At 48.5% G+C, this 13111-nt stretch overlaps 1 protein-coding gene across 2 annotated transcripts in view; it reads left to right on the plus strand.

Moving 5' to 3' along the window:
• The first annotated feature begins 328 nt into the window (after window positions 1-328).
• Window positions 329-13111, plus strand: part of zbtb46 (zinc finger and BTB domain containing 46) — a 46610-nt gene continuing 33827 nt past the window's right edge. Inside the window, exon 1 of one of the 2 annotated variants that reach the window (XM_072702190.1) lies at window positions 329-609. The gene's annotated coding sequence lies outside the window, so the exon portion shown is untranslated. The remainder of the gene's footprint in view (window positions 610-13111) is intronic. The other variant, XM_023798881.2, reaches the window with a different exon arrangement.

Genomic DNA, 13111 nt, shown 5'->3' on the forward strand with positions numbered 1-13111 from the left:
ACATTATAATAATAATAATAATAATTATTATTATTATTAATAATAATAATAATAATAATAATAATAAAAACTGGGGGAGAGATACATGTTTGCGAACTCCAGGCTGAAGCGCTCTACCGCGCTCGCTGCCCATTAACAATAACGATCAGGGATATTTTATTGGGCTGTCTGTCATATTGGGGTTGTCAGTGGCTTATTCTTTCTACCCAGCATGCTGTTTGAGTGGAGAGAGCGTGTCCATGCTGCCTCATTTCCTGTGTTTGAGTCTCAGCCGAAAGAACGAGGGGGGGTGGGGGTGGAGGTGGAGGTGGGGGGGGGGGTTGGTGGTGGTGGTGGGGGGTGAGAGTGCGCTCGACAGAGAGTGCGAGAGAGAGAGACACAGAGGGGGAGGCTGGTTCCTGATACCAAGACACGGAAAAGCAGGGGAGGGAGAGAGAGAGAAGAGACTGACGGAGAAGGGAGAGGGGGGAGAAAACAGGGGAATTACACTCAGAGGCACAAAACGCTCGGAGAGGGAGAATAAAAATATTGAACTGCCTCGGTCCCTGACACACCAAATTGGACCCCAAACCATCGACATTGCGTTTACCCAGACCCATGGGTTAACAGGTAAGTCTGCCCGGGCATTTAGTGAATGTCTTTCAGCCTTACTTTCGTTTTCTTTTGCCTTTGCCTCCCCAGCTCTGGCCGTAGCTGCGATTTCCGTGCACGCTTGTCCCCTGTCCTTTTAATTCATTTACTTGTAGCGCCGTGCGCGCATCTGACGGTGTCACACGGCACAACTCCGACGCATCCGTGTCACAAGTTAAAAAAGAGGCATCGTGAGTTTTCCGAAGAGCCGCTACCCTGCGGGATCGGGGTGGGTGGGGAGCGTGTTTGACAGCTGATAAACGGAAAGGCATCGGTGACATGCCGGAGAAAGTGGCCGCTTATGTCGGGTAAATAAGCGACGGGAGGCCGTGCGGTCTTGCCCACGTTTCGCGTTGTTGACATCGGAGGATGCTGTCAGGGACAAAAGCGCGATGGTCGTACATTTTCGGGCGGCCAGGGGGCTCTCGGCCGTCGGCGAGCCACCGTGGACGGGGATTTTATTTTTCTGCGCCCAGGAAACCGGGAACTGTGGTTGAACTGGAAGGATCTCGTGTTTTACCCGAGTTTTCCCATTCGTGTCCCCAGACACACATATACGCCTGGTTGTCGGAGCATTTCACAAGTTTCGGCCCCGCTTCTTCCGATTGTGGAGATCGTCGATCTCGGCTGTCAGCTGTCGCAATTAACGTGTCCTGACAACCCCGGTCCGGGGTCTTTAAATTAAAAGCCCGGGAGGGGGCTTAACCCCCTCACCCCTTCGTTTCCCCTCGTTTAACCTCCAAAAAGGGGAATTTCTCCAGCTGGAAATTTCTGCTGCGTCAACACCCTACCCCAGTGTACCAGATGAGCGGAGGGGATTTTTATGCTTCGTTTTCTTGGTCTTGTGTGATTTGTGTCCTTATTATTTGCCCCCCTCCCCAGTCGCTGTAGCTCCCAGCCCCCCCCTTCCCACAACAGCTCCTCCTGCGAGTTGCAAAGTGTTGCGCGGCCGGGGACGCTTTAGCTTTAAAGCCGCTGTAAAACGCCGAGTGCCCGGTGGCGCGGTTTCTAGGTTATCGTGCGTCCGTGTCTGCCCCCCTCAAACCGGCCAGTTCCATCTTCCTCCATTTTCTGCTGCCCCCGCCCGGAGGGATGGGAAAAAGGGGAAACGGACCTGCTTGTTTCGCGCTCAGGTGCGACAAAGCGGCGGCGAAAATGACTCACGGACGGGCGCCCGGGTCCGACCACCGAGGTGCGGGGAAGTTGTGCGAACACTTGCCAAGAATAGACTCCGCCAAAGCGTGTGTTTGTATTTGCTTCACTAAAGTATTGCAAATGTGTACTAACATCGCGTTGGTTGTGCCAATATCGTGGTTAGTATTTATGTATCGATGTGAGAAGCAGCAGGCTAGAGGAGGGAATAAAATTGAGTTGTAAAAAAATCCAATAACGCGTTACTTTATTTCCCCTATTATATTGCCCGCTATATTAAAATGGTAATTCAGCCCCTCGTTTCACTTATTGGTAACGTTTCTATTATGACAAGGCAAATTTTATCGCAGCTCTAAAAATGTATCATCAGTGCAATTTATATATGTATGTCAGTTTATTCTCTGGTCCGTGTGATAGGATCAGAAGTTCTCAATTACTGCTCCTCCTGCGTTATGGTTGGACACTAAGGGGATTATTGCCTTTGAATTGGGTCGTACAGAAATGCGTGTGAATCTCAGAGCGCACTTTACCACTTTTAAAAATTACGTTTTCCAATACAGTTTTAAAAAATTTAATATTCACCTATTTTACCGGGAAATAGGCGCTGAAAACATTTTTTCTGCACTTAAGAGTGTTAAAATGTCTTTAAGTATGCTTTAAAATGTAGATAAAATGTGCAGGTAGGTATTTTATATAACCGGACGCTTCTTAGGCGTGTAAAAAAAAACAGGTTCATTTTGGTTATTGTGGGATCTGCAGTGCCAAAACCACACGCGAATCCGGGTAAATTATCTGATTATCGACGCCGAGTAAAAACCCCCCACCGGTTCGCAGTGACCCCTCGCCGGGGGGTATCTGTGTGCCTGTGGGTGTGAGGCTCCTAAATACGTGACTTACGTAGTGATCCTCTTTCGGCAGCTTCTTAAAGCTACAGTCAAATAAGTATCTTGTCCGCTCAGATCTCGGGTCCAGCACACACAACAGGTTTCTGCTGTAACACATCGCCGTGCCCTAACGTATACAAACATTTTCAGGCACCATACCCTCCGCTTACTCAAATGGGTGTTGTAAACATGTTTGTCAAATCGCGCTAAACTTTAAGGAGTTTGCGGTTTTTTTCCTCCCCCCGCTGTTTGTCAAGCCACACTAAACAAGGATGGCTGGACTCTTGATATGAGTAACGGACAGCATACGTTAGCAACAGTGTCTTACGTTTTTGTGCCGCGTAATAACTCTCAATTAGCCGTTAAAGGGGATTTTTAATTCTGATAATTCTCTCTTGCTGTAGGAAGAGCATCCAAAGTTAGTTTATGGAGGCGATTTATAAAGATATTCCTCTATTTCGGCTCTTGATTACTGTGTAGGTCACTGTTGTTTAAGTTATGCTGGGGACAAACCATACAGGTAAGTGATACAGGGCTATGTGATTTAGCGTGCTGATGTTTGGGGTTGGGATGGGGCCGTAGCTGTTATATGTGTCGCTGCAGAAGCCATTGGATGTTATTTGCGTGTACAATACACATATATCTTGTGAGTAGTGATAGCAGCCAGGGCTGTTGTGCTGGAAGGTCAGGCTAAGTTAAGGTAAGGCCCTGAGCCCGAACCTCGGCGCAGTTTGGGAGTTGGGTTGTTAGGTGAAGGTTCCCCGTTCGCTGGGGCAACTTCCTCACAGGTGTGGCCCTGTTGTGTCAACATGGGGCAGGTGTCACGTCAACGCCGGTGGGGACAGAGAGACAGATCGTGGAGAAGTGAAGAGCTGGTTATAAAGCCAGGCGTACGTGTGCGTGATTCCTGGCCGGACTGGTCAAGGAGTCTTGTCCGTTCCGAGGGCGGGCCGCGGCTTTCAGTCGGCAAACTCACACAGCTCGGGGAGTTTGGTGGGAGGAGAAGGAGGAGGTGGCGAAGGAGGAAGAGAGAGGTGATGGAGGTGGTGGGTGGGGATGGGGGGGGGGGGGTGCTGACACGACGCAGCCTCGCTCCCGGCGCTTGTGGGTGGAGTCTCAGCACCCGTGGCTCTGCTGTGTGGTAACAGGTTGAGGGACTTAGTGAGGGGGACGTCGAGCCCAGCACAGCATCCTGCACTCGTGAGCCGCATCAAGAAGGGCTACGGGAAGCTAGCAGGGCTGGGCGTGTGTCGGTCCCTGCGTGCGGCTGTGAGCGCGTGGCCCTGGTGACTGTATCCTGTTTCAGATATGTGGTCGCATGTGGTAAGACAGAGTATGTATGCGGCATCGTGTGTGTGTGTGTGTGTCTGTGTGTGTGTGTGCTTTATTTTGGAGCACTCATTGTTGCATCGCTGTGTGTCCATCCCCTACATTGTACGTATGTCTTTGTGTGCATGTGTGTCTATTTTAGCCTTTGTTGTTACACTGCTCTACGTTCAATCTCTCCATGTGTGTGTGTGTGTGTGATTTATTTTGAAGCCCTCGCTGTTAAGCCGTTTCGTGTGCCCATTCTGGCCGCTGCCGTTGTTGTATGTGTGTGTGCGTGGGCGTACATGCACTTGGACTCTATGTCCGCTTGTGTTTTTTCATTCCTTTCGTGCGCCGTTCCGTCCGAGCGTGCGGCAAAGCCGTCTCCGCGGTTTTGTTTTTTGTTTTGTCCCTTTGATTTGTTTTGACTTTATAAGTGTACAGTGCTCACCAAAGTTTATATTTGTCTGCGTATTCCCCCTTCAAGTTTGTTTTCATTTTTTAACTCTATCTGTCAGTTTTTAGGAGTACATATTCCCCTAAGAGTAAATTAATTAAGCTGGACACCTGTTAGGCTAATTTACTACAAAGAGGCAATTTATAAAGCAAACTTTTTACACAATATACAATTTTTTTGTACATGTATATTTAATTTCCTAGCTGATGCTTTTATCCAAAAGAATTAACAATATATATAGCTAAAGATTTCACCAGAGCGGGACTTGAACCTGCAACCTCCTGGCCCACTTCTCTAATCACCCATGTCCTACCTTAACATGTTAATATTTGCAGCCCTTATACATGCTCTGAAAGTGGTTTGGCGTAAACTGCTGTGTTAAGCCCATAATTATTCCTCATTAGGGCGGAGCCAGTGACCTATAGTAGCTGTTGTCTCGGCCTGTACAGGTGTGCGTATTTCCCCAGGGGGTGATCGACAGCTGCACTCTTGAGTCCCTGTGCATATTCAGTTCTGGGTCGCCTGATCTGTGCGCCCACAAAACCAACCCAATAAGCGCAGTCACATTGTCAGGTGCCACGTAAATATTTCATTTATGTCTCGAGGCTATAGGAGTCAGCAGGGCCTTGAATGAAAGCCTTGGAAATGAGATCCGGGACGTTGGATTTGGAGATGTCTCGACGTTTAGAGAGAGGACATCTTTCCCCTGCGCCGTGGAGGTGGTACTGGCCCGAGTCCCAGAACCCCGACCCGTGGAGTATGATACAGTACCATGTTTGGGTCGTCTCCAGCTAAGGGTTCTTCCTGAACCCGAAAATGTAAATGAGTCGCCATTTGGCAATACCTCCCCCTCGCATTCTTGGTGAGCTTTGCCAAATTGTCCTTTCGCGCCAGCGTCAGCATCAGAGTCGAGGCGCGTACTCGCGTCAAAATTATTTTCTTAAACCGTGACAGACATGAAAGGCAGCCCCCGCTTTTCGTCTGTCTTGTTTGTGAGGAGGCTGACCGATAGTCCTGAATGATGAGGGATTCAGGAATAAAACACAGGCAAAATAATTGGTCTGTGCAAAACATTAATAAATAATCAGGTTATGCGCAGAAGGCGGTAGGTTATGAGTGGTCTGCACACCTGTAATTAACTAAAATAACTCAAAATAACTAAAATTCAAACAGACAGATGACTTAATAACTGGTCAGTTGACAGCTGTTGTCACTGCTGATGATATTGTACAGATGGGGCCTTTAGCTGAATATAAGAATGGTCAGGTCCATGTGTAACATATTTAATTCATGCTACACAACCTAAATACAATGAAAACAACAAGATATGTTTGCTGCGACGAGTGCAGCTCTTCTCATTGTTCATCATCCATCGTTAGCAGTGCTGCTACTCAGAGTTAGCATTGGCAGCTATTTGGCACTGTTACAGCTGTTACCCATAGTTAGCAATGTTGCTCTTAGCTTTAACAGACATGCTATTCAGCATTAGTGGAGGCACTCCTCAGAATTAGCAAGGCCGCTACTCAGTGTTAGCAGCACCGATATTCAGAATTAGGAAGGCCGCTACTCAGTGACAGCAGAGCCGCTACTCAGTGTTAGCAGCACCGATATTCAGAATTAGGAAGGCCGCTACTCAGTGACAGCAGAGCCGCTACTCAATGTTAGCAGCACCGATATTCAGAATTAGCAAGGCCGCTACTCAGTGACAGCAGAGCTGCTACTCAGTGTTAGCAGCACCGATATTCAGAATTAGGAAGGCCGCTACTCAGTGACAGCAGAGCCGCTACTCAGTGTTAGCAGCACCGATATTAAGAATTAGCAAGGCCTCTACTTAGTGACTGCAGAGCCACTATTCAGTGTTAGCAGCACCGATACTCAGAATTAGCAAAGCTTCTACTCAGTGTTAGCACTATTGTTCACACCTAGCTATTGTGTTTAGCAGCTAGAGAGTGCGTATGTGTCATCAGAAATCTTCCCGACTAGTTTCAGAATTTCTGGTGAATTCCAGAGGGGGTGTGAAGTGGTCTCTTTAGCGCAGAATGAAGCGTTATTGACAGCTGCATCGAATAAAGTCGTCAAACGCTGATATCCGCATCCGAGACGGAAGGCATGGCCTTGAATCGGAGTTTAGCAGCTGTTTCGAAAAGAAAGGAGCTTGTAAAAGCTCAGGTGGAATAAACTTTTTATTCTGTGCTATTTTTCCCGTTGTGAAAAAACATGTCCATAAAAGGAGGTCTCTGTGCAGGGAGGCGCATGTGCAGGTCCCTCATTTACTCCCTTTTAGACTCATCCATGCCGATGTCACATTATAAGAGGCCAGTGTCACAGAGTCGCCAGCTTTTGCCCGTCACTCTTTGGGCTACGCCATGACGTTGATGCTCTGATCTCTCAGACGAGCACTGGAAAGGCACACACGTTTTCAGCATAAGCGGCTCGATTTAAGGCATGCTAATCTTGCATGTATCGAATTCGCTCATTTATCCAGCGACCGACTGTCCTCAGCAGGGGAGAGAGGACTGGACCCTAATATATTAAACAAAACGTTTTTTTTCTCCTTTTCGTTTTTATCTGGGTGTCTTCGTTTTGTTAAATCGAGTCTCCCCAGGGCTCAGGATAAAGAATTTATTTTTTTTTGGTCCAAAACCGTGACGACCAGGGGAATTAAAAAGAAAAAGCACCCGCATAAACATGGAGATGAGTCACGTGACGAAGCGCGACGGACCCTGTTTGGACGCCAGTTCATTGGCTGCCACTGACCCACCTCTCTGTTTTTAGAACCGGGAAAACGACTAGTTTGCCGCCACCGTCCATTCGACCTGGCGGGATGGGGAGGGCGGGGCTCTTCAACCCGTTTCGAAGTTTGCGGGCCCGATGGACTCGCCAGACCCGGCTCGGTGCGAACGTACGTTCTGTTTCCCGCTCGGCCCGGCGCCGCGGAAGCTAACGATCTCTCGTCAGCCGAGCACCTCCCCCTGTCTGGGGACAGGACACTGTAAGTGGGACAGGCGCCCCCTGTGGCCCCTCCTGCTCTCCTTTCATTTTTAAGCACGATGAAATAAGAACATTAATCCCCCCCCTCCCTAGAATCCTCATCCTCGCCATTACCCTTTACCCCAATGCCACACAAAACCCAGCTGCAACGCGGGGAGGGGAGAAAAAAAACCCGCATACCACTTAAAGCCACCCCTACATGAACACCCAGCCTTAACACCTCTCCACTTGTTACCCCCCTGCCGAGAGGACAGTGCAAGCTGTCCCCTGTCAGAGGCAGCCTGGATGAGAGTCCCTGTACCATGTTTCACCCTAAATAACTGCAGAACAATATTTTCCATGTGGTTTTTTTGGGATGCGCTGGGCGTTTATTGAAACTCCTCCATACCTGTCCCTTCCGTGACCCCTGCCCCCTGCTTTCTAGTTGGGGGGGGGGGGGGGTGCCTACCTGGACAGGCCTTATGTTCCGGGGGGGTGGGCATCTGGCGCATGCGGCCTCTGCTTGGCGACTGGGACTGCACTCCCAGCAACGTGGGAAAGTGTGACTTTTTCGGATGAGACGTTGCCTGGTGGGTGGATTCCATGGGCAGCGATGGAGATCGTGATTAGGGTTTAAAAAAACACAGACACACACACATATATGACATTTACTCGCTTTCCTTTTAACAAAAGCACCGGCGCCGTTTGCATTGTCCGCGGACACAAAGGTTGACAAATGCAACGCGGCAGCAGACATTGGTTGTGTTCAGAAATCAAATGACAGAAAATTGGGGAGACAGCGGTGGAGAGCGGAGGGCGAGATGGGGGCCTATCCGGCTGTCCGTACGGCATGCTGGCTCAACCAACTTCTTCAGGCTCGGCCCAGAGCCATGCAGTTCGGTCCAAGATACTTAGCAAGCGATTGAAAACGTTCCCAACATCCTAGCTACCGATTCAGGCTGGCAATTCTTTTTTCATAATAATTGAATTATTCATTTTTTTCCCCCTTTGTGTCACTTACCAAACAATAACCAGCATCATTTGTGTACATTTGAAAAAAGAAAGAAAAAGTTTCCATGGTTAAATTCGTCAGAAAAAAAAATCGAGGACAAACCACATTGGGGTTAGATTGAATCAGGCCTGTAGTCAAAAATAAGACTTTCCTTGCTTGAGTTTTGCCCTTAAGCAATAACCGTGGCGATAGTCTCTCTCGTGCCGTGTTTCTTTGCCGGTATGCCAGTGTCTCCCTGCCAGTCCTGAAGCGACGGCCGCTTTTAACGCACAGGTTTGACATCGTTGCCGCGCAAACCTGCTAACCGATTTAGCGTTACTCTCACGTAACACAATGCTATCGCTCGCCGCGTTCATGAACCAGGACAAAAATAAAGAGACCTCTTCCTCTGAAGTCAGTGCACCCCCCCCCTCCCCCGCCCCCCACAAAAAAGCCCAAGTAGGGTAACCTCAGCTTGTCACCCCCTTATAGTAATACCCAGTGACTGGTCACAAACAAACGGCCTGTTTAAGCTCAAAGCTACGTTATTGTTAGATTTCTCACTAAATGAACATGTAGCAGATTCTCAAGGGGACGTGTGAGGAAGCGATGGATGTTTAACGTCCTTGTTTCACGGCAAACGAGTGGCTATCCCGTGCCGTTGAGATTTAAACGATTCCCATTAATACCGAACAAAAAGCTGGCAGAGGGAGCTTCTCCGTATGGATTTATCCGGCCTCTCGGACCATGTGAGGTCCAACCAGAGTTAAAAAAAAAATAAAAAAAACATTTTATTCTGGCTTTTTATGTCTCGCCCGTCTGAATACGGTGAGAGAGCCGGCGTTTGTCACCGTGGCGCTGGCACGGGTGACAGTACGCGTCATTGTGCATCAGGGCCACAACACAGTAGCGGTACCTTCATGGATGGCACCTCTGATCCTGTTTCGGGGCATAAACACCTGCAAAACCCCCCCCCCCCCCCCCCCATAGTAACCACTCCAAAACGCTCCCACAACCCCCTTAGGCTGGTGGCTCGGAAGATTCCGGCATTGGGGTTAATTGTGGCTCTGGGTCTGTTGCCGGGGCTTGCTGGCTCCCCGCGCCGCTATCGGGAGTGGAACAGGTCGTCTCTCTGAGAGATGGCTGTTTTGTTGTGACACCTCCCGGGGTGAGAGCACCGGGAAGGTGTTAAATTTGATTTGTGAGTGGCGTGCTTGCCGTTGGGAGTCATTGCAGTGCCATTTGGAGCGTATAATGATGACTGTGTGTACTCAGAGAAAATGGGAGCTGAGTGGAGGAGGTGTCGCAATTTGACTCCTACTTTAAATATCGAGCTGATTTTGCTGCCAGCCGCGGTCCTAGCCTCCCCCTGACAGCCCCCTCAACCGCTGCCACCCACCTCCACCCCCCCCCCTCCACTCCCGCCCCCCCCAAGGCTTTATCTCAGACCTCCTTCGTCTCAAACCTCCGATGAGGAGGTTGGGTGCCCATCCGGTTGTCCGGGGAAATGGGCGGCTGGGGTGGGGGGTGTCAAGGAGTGCCCCCCTTTCTGGTGGTGCTTTCTGCCCTGCCTTCCTCTCAGATTGCCACTCCCCCCCCCCCCCCCCCCCACAAACACACACACTCCTCTCACTTCCCCCCCGCAGGGCGCCCGGAGAGGAGAAGTGGTGTTTTTAAACAGCCCCGTCCAACCAGACACAACAAGGGGACGCTGTGCTTTTGTTAGGGAATTTTAGGCAGGGAGATTTCACAGGCAGCCCGCGAGTAAAAGCTTTACTGTTATACTTAAGTGTACAAACAGTAAATCTTTATACGCTTTATATATGGACAAACACCTAAACGCATCCAGAAGAATTTGAGGAAGTAAGAAGATAATACACACGGTATCACAACAGTACATTTTTCCAAGAAAGAGAGAAAATTTTAAGTAACAACAAATTACACTAATGAGTAACTTCAAAGTTACGTGCTTCGAAATTTAATCTCAAAAATAGAGGAAGTGTTATCACCGCTGCCTCTGTGGAGCCGTTGCCTCAGATACGGACCTGGGCTTCGTGTCACCTTCAGAATCGCTTCTGTCCTCCTCTGAAAGCTGCCATTCAAGAATAACAGCTTCCTGTTCTTATGGGGCTGAAGAACCAGGAGAGGTACTTCACACTCTGTGCTCCAGACTTTACCATAAAGGCTCTGTGATGTTTACATGTGGCAGAGAAAGGCGTTCGACCTCCTCTTCATGTTCATGTCCATGAACCCTCTCTTGAATCTGAGTATCTTGGCTTCAAATGAAAGTCTATCTGGAAGTAGGAATAAGTGTCAAAGGTGACTTATCACATGGTCCAGGGCTCCACGTTTCTATCCTTGTTACACCAGGATATCCATCTTTTGTGATTTAACAAATGGATTCAAGTGATGTGCAAATTAGGGGTCTCCAAGGCTCATAACATACAGTCTTTGTTGAGACTGGGTCACAGAATTACAGATTCAGTTCTGTGGCACATTATGAGAATGTTACGACATACTTCTGGTGTGTCCATGAGCTTTTAAGTGCTCGTCTGTCCCCGTTTGACCACTCGTTCCACCTGCCGATGTGGTTCCGGCACACCTCGTCATGATCTGTCAGACTGTTCCTCTTGACGCGTTAAATCTTTTTTGTTTTTGTGACCGATGCACCTACTACCTCTTTGGAGCTGCCAGTCGCACACGCCGCCTTGAAAACTCCAGCTGCTGATTGTCAGGCCTCCTCTATAGCTGACATACCCTGGCAGTCACCTTAATATGACTCATCTTTGTACCTGCGCTTGTAATTGTGGTTTAGTCACTAGAAATTCTTAGTGCTGGTTCGTGTGCCATTTGCGTTATTCTGTCCATCTTTCCGTATATCAACTCGTATGAACGTGTGTGTCAGTTCAATTCAATCCAATTCAATGTAATTCATTTTCATTTTTATAAAGCTTCGGGCCCAAAATAGTCACCCAGGGCACTTTACAGAAAGGGATGCATATGTAATATGACAAGACAGAATGCACCTGCTTTATTGTCCATTAAATTCCCCAACCGAGTGCTAATGGACCCCAGACAACTAAATGTAATTAAAGAAAATCCAAAAAAAAAAACACAGAAAAATAACCCAAAATGAGTAAAGACTAACCAAAGAAACTTAACTGTCTCAAAGTTCCTTGCACTCAGTTACTGGGATTAAGCCCATCACCATGACTGAAGCAGCAACTCTACACTCTACACTCTACACTCTACACTCTACACTCTACACTCTACACTCTACACCCTACACCCTACACCCTACACCTCATTCCTCTGTCTGTGCCTCAAGGAACCAGCTGCAGCTTCCTTATATCCTGCTGGATCAAACCATGTGACCAACGACATGTACATCAATAACAAACATAAAGGAAAGCTTTTAAAACAGCTACTTTTCCACGTTCTAAAAATGATCAGTTACATGTTATAAATGACAAACAGAATAAATACACAATAAATAGTGCCCTACATAATAAATACTTTAATACAAATTCAACCCCCCCCCCCATTACTACTGAGCAGCACCCAAAACTACATTACCCAGTAGCTCCCTGGGCTCAGGTCCTTTAACTAGTGACCCTGCTCACCAGAGACTGGTAAATTCTAAAACCTTAAAATATATAAAACTTCACCAATAACAAATTACCATATTCCAGTTGACCATCTGAAATATTACACCAATAGTAGGCTTTTTTTGTTTTTGCACATTACAGAGAGTTTGAGCGCTGAACAGGTAAACATTAAAAATATCCATGTTCACGTATTATTTGAGTGCATGGAATGGGTGAGTAAACTGTTTCTAGTACCCGTGTTAACCCACATGTCAAAACGTACAGCAGTTAAACCCCAGAGATGTGTTGTTGTGTTGTGAGGAAATTAATAATGCCGTCTTAGATATCTCAGGGTTGATCAATTACCTGCAGTCACATTTGCAGATTGCTGGTGATGTCAGCCCTTTGGGTGAGGCAGTGGGCAGCATAAGCCGTCATGTTTTGCTGTTTAATTGAGGAGGGCGTCCGGTGAACAGTGGGAATTAGACACTGAAGCTGCAAAAATGGACTAACTGTGACTTGTAACACATTTGGCCATTTCCAGCACGCGGGCCTCCCTGATTGGCTGAACGAAGTCCATTCTCCTGACATCGTGACACTTGAACGCAGATCTGCGTGCCCCCCCCCCCTGATGTTTGGGGCTGTGCGCGTTTGTGGGGAAGAGGGAGCATTTTCTCAACAGGAAGCCCCCCCCCCCCCCCCCCGTTGAAGCCGATGCCCAGGGACGACCCAAAAGCTCACACTCTGCGTTTTTGACACATCCACACCCCTGCGGTGTTTGTAACCCCACGGCGATGGGGCGGGGGGGGGGGTGGGGGTCTGGCTTGTTTCATTACTTGTATCTCACTTCCCACAACGGGGGGAAATTGGACTTAGGTTCTCAGGGTGTCGTCCTGTGAGCAGCCGGGGGGGGGGGGGGTGGGGGGGGGTGGATGGTGGATAGGGGGGGATGGTGAGGGAGGAGGCATAACGGAAACTGAAACCCCAGAGTGGAGAAAGTTATGAGTAGTGGCTGGTTCCCAGTTAGCTGGTGCTGCGTGAACCTTCCCCCTTGGTCTGGCCATGGAGAGTGTTCATGAATAAGCTAAAGACACTTTAGCTGATATTCCCAGGGACCTCCTGTGCTCGGTAG

Source organism: Paramormyrops kingsleyae, chromosome 18, assembly GCF_048594095.1.
Source record: "Paramormyrops kingsleyae isolate MSU_618 chromosome 18, PKINGS_0.4, whole genome shotgun sequence".
NCBI lineage: Eukaryota > Metazoa > Chordata > Actinopteri > Osteoglossiformes > Mormyridae > Paramormyrops > Paramormyrops kingsleyae.